Source organism: Poecilia latipinna, unplaced genomic scaffold, assembly GCF_001443285.1.
Source record: "Poecilia latipinna isolate Pla-1442-1.1 unplaced genomic scaffold, P_latipinna-1.0 Scaffold1995, whole genome shotgun sequence".
Classification (NCBI taxonomy): Eukaryota; Metazoa; Chordata; class Actinopteri; order Cyprinodontiformes; family Poeciliidae; genus Poecilia; species Poecilia latipinna.
In genome coordinates this window covers 59,302-63,200 of record NW_015114611.1, presented here as the reverse complement: position 1 = coordinate 63,200, position 3,899 = coordinate 59,302, and the positions used below count along the sequence as shown (strand labels likewise).

The 3,899-nt window shown below is 36.1% G+C and overlaps 1 long non-coding RNA gene across 1 annotated transcript in view; it reads right to left on the bottom strand.

The window, feature by feature from the left end:
• LOC106935660 (uncharacterized) overlaps positions 1 to 3,491 on the bottom strand; it is a 20,667-nt gene extending 17,176 nt beyond the window's left edge. Inside the window, exons 1-2 of the long non-coding RNA XR_001421938.1 lie at positions 3,260 to 3,491; positions 456 to 462 (exon numbers count right to left, since the gene is read on the bottom strand). This is a non-coding gene — a long non-coding RNA (uncharacterized LOC106935660). The remainder of the gene's footprint in view (positions 1 to 455; positions 463 to 3,259) is intronic.
• Between the last annotated feature and the right edge of the window lie 408 nt (positions 3,492 to 3,899).

Sequence of the window (3,899 nt, the reverse complement as noted above, 5' to 3'; positions counted from 1 at the left end):
CCGCGGCACAGTGTTTGAAAAACACTGCATTACATGATAACTCTAGAGTGACTGTGAGTCAGCAAGCTCCAGGAAAACGAACCGCCCTGATTTTTTTTTCTTTTTAAATCTTGTTGGTGAGTTGGAATATTTAAACTGTGAAGAAGAGCAAGGACAGTGGAGGGGCTCTGTGCTCTCTGATTGCACTTCCAGTTTAATATTCTTTGAGAGTTTCTCTTATATCAGGAGACATATAAGACATAATCCTCCTTCATACCATAGCTAATGACTCCAGTATCATCCATTACCATTTCAACCACCAAAAACTGACAGTATTCTACAGGGACTTCAAACAGGCCTGCTGCTGACATTTGGTCAGGTTTAAGAGGAAATTAGCTGCAATGGTGAAAGACTCAATCCCAATACAGCCATTACTGTCTGATTGACTTTTTCCCTCCTTGTGACCTTTAAGGAACAAGCTGACTACACACTTCTTCTCGGCTGCTGGCTGACTTCAACAGAAGTGATAGAATCTGACTTTAATGAAGACGTCTTGGATTTGTATTGAAGTTAGGAACAGTGATGGATGACAGAGATGGATGGAGCAAGAAATTCCTGTCTTGAATCAGATCCACTCAAAATTTCAAATCTGAAATAAATTCAGCTTCATTTTATTTCCAAAATAAATTTGCTGCACGGTTGAATTTTAAGATGAAGTTCACAATGTCTTATGAGCAGATTTGAATCAGTTCTCTCAGTTGTGACTAATACTTCGAACACACTATTGCATAGCCATCTTGCTTTTCAATACCGTTTACTGTTTATTTACAAAGAGACAATGCACTGTACAACATTTCATTGAGGAGAGGTGCACGGTAACAGGTTACAGCAAAAAATGCTAATTTCCACCTGAAGTCACTGGACAGGTTGATGTATTAAAATATGATTAACAGATCACGAATTGGTGAAAATCCAGTATAATAATTATTACATATATGCTTGATAATGCATTAGGTTTAGCAGTGCATGTATCTGTTCCTAGAACAGGCCTCTAGGAAAGCAGAGTTTTGAATAAATGTTTCGATTTATTACTTGACTTGAATTACTGCGCATGTCTCACTGTGTGATATCTGAGAATAAATCATTAAAAAAAAACACAGGTAAGTTTTACTTGAATGTATTAGTTTCATTAAAATGTCTATGTTTTTTAAGCTGATAGACTGACAAGCAACCACACAATCAGCCACTATATTGACTGGTGATTTAAGACTTAAGCTCTGAAATGAACTTTGTGGTCTTCATAGAAAACTGCAATTGTTTTTTTTCGTCTTTTATTTGTGTCTGTGCTTTTTTTGTACTCATTGTTTTCACCACTGTGAGGTTAACGGTCTCGCATTTCATCCAGAAGCCAGCAACACTATATATTTTATCTCGTGGTAGATGGCTCTATTCATTTTAATATTCCTGTGTCATTCATTCTTCAAAATCTAATCTCCAAAGCAAGTCATTGCACCTAATATTGTCACCAACATCATTTTCTTTTTTGAGGAGGAGTTATTGTTTGCTGTAGCCCTCTGGAAAGCCACTACTTTTCACCACTGTTTCATGTTTTTAATTTCTTCTGTATCATTTCTTTTTTTTTATCCCAACAAAAGGTAATTTCAGTGCAGAGGGATATCAAGATCCTATACTTTCAGTCTGTAGAGACGGTGCCAGTGGAATATCATCTATGCTGTCTGAAGTTAACACAACAATAGGTGACTTGCAACAGAGCTAATTGAGAAAGTGGATGCCATCCCACATTAGTGTGTGCACTTTTTCCCAAAAACTATGTCCCTGTTTGTTAAATAACATTGAAGAACATGAAATACATTCAAAGTGGAAGTCTCAATACGTTCCCATACAACTTCACTTCATTTTACTTCACAATATATTTTTTTTCTGTTTGGAAGTTCTGTTCATGTACTAAATTTGGACATTGGTTTGTCTGTAGGCAGTAAGAATGAAATGGCGGCAGTTATGCAACACATTTAAAACATTTTCACTTGCATGAAAGTGTGTGATGAGTAATTGCAGACTTTGGATATTTATAAATTTGTTATGATCTGCAGGAAAACATTTCATGGGTTACTCATTTGTGATTACATATATATATATATTTTACTGGGAATAATCTTTCAACTGAGAACACTATTTCAGTGCAATACAAGACAACGACTCAATCGTTTTCTGTGTTTCTGTTCATTTCAAACCTGTGCCTGTGCACAGCTGGATGCTTTTTCTCCCAGCTGAGTCACTGTCCTGCACTTGGACAAAAAAACCAAAAACAAAAAAAACAGCTGGGGCATTTGCTTCTCAAGAGCAATGACAGCAGCTGCAGACAGCACGCATCATGTTTCCAAGTCACTTTCTCTTTTGCAGAAAACATATTTTGTGATCTCAGATGATAGATCTTTAACTTAAACCTTTGAATACTTTTCCTCAAGGTTGGACAGAAATGTTATTCACAGGCAGCAGAGAAATGCACCTGATGCAGAAGCCAGTCTGAACTGGAGATTTATGCTTGCCAGAGAAACGGCTTGCAGACATTTTTCAGGAGCTAAAAAATAGAATCGGAATACTCAAATCCATTATGAGCTTTTTCTTCTGAAAAGAATCTGTGTGGGTGAGTGTTGTCATTATGAACTACTCGTGCAGTTGCATTTAAGGATAACAAACACCAGCGTTATCTGTTAAATGCACATGTTTCCTAAATATTTTCCACATTAGGTAGAATTAATACAATGCCAACATTAACACTACTTGAGCTTTTTCAATTTGTCATGTAACAACCATTACTTTTTCCTGACAAAGCAAGCCAAAATACTCATACACGTAAAATAAAACGTAAAATGATACTTCGTTTTATACAGATTAAAATCTGAAAAGCACTGCATTCAGATTGCCAGTTCTGGATTTGTCCACTATTTTTAAAATTTATTTATAATCAATAACTAAGATTGAAGCATTTGGCTCTTTTCTCGATCATTAAATGCTGACCTGACTTATAATGAATAAAAGAGGTCCGGAAATACAAAGTTGATGAAAATCGTAATATTTCTTTGTTCTGATATTTATCAGGTAAATAAAGTATTACCAGTCTGCAATGTAAATTCCCAACTAATTCTCCACAGTGCCAGACAATCCCACTGACTTTTTCTTTCCCAATGATTATATCATTATCAGTTGTGTAAACACAGCACTGTGTTTACACAACTATAAAACTATAACTATAAAACACAACTATAAAAAACTATAGTCTGTTTTTTTTTTTTCGATAGCTGCTCAGTGTCACAGCTAGATGGGCATTTTCAGGAGGGCACATTCGGTGAGCAGGCTGAAGATGCTGATCAGATATCTGCTACTGGAAATCTTTATCTTGCCGTTGAGTTTGGCTGATCCCAGTGCAGAGGACACTTGGTTCAGTTCCCCAGCTGAAAGGTCCACCCTGAAGTGTCTGTAAAAGTGGCTCATGAGTCACCGAGACAGAAATTTTGATGCGTTAAATAGTCTCAATATTACATATTTTACTCGGATTTAGATGAATAAAATATGATTTATTTGTACCATGTTCTTCTCTGCAACTGTTTCCTTTTTCTCAACGTCTGTTATTGTCTCTATTCTGTCAACCACAGAAACATTTTAGATATATTTTACTGTGTAAGACAATGTCCAAACTGACCTTGAGAAAATTCCACAGGCTCCAACCTAAATGTCAGAAAACTCATGACTTGAGTAGTATTTTTTAAATTTAAAACCTTAAATGTAAAAAAAATATATGTAGTCCCTTTCCCCCCCCCCCCTTTCTATAACTGATTACCAAATACATGTGTTGACAGAGACATTTTCTCTGCCTTCAGCTGCATGAACACAGACTCAAA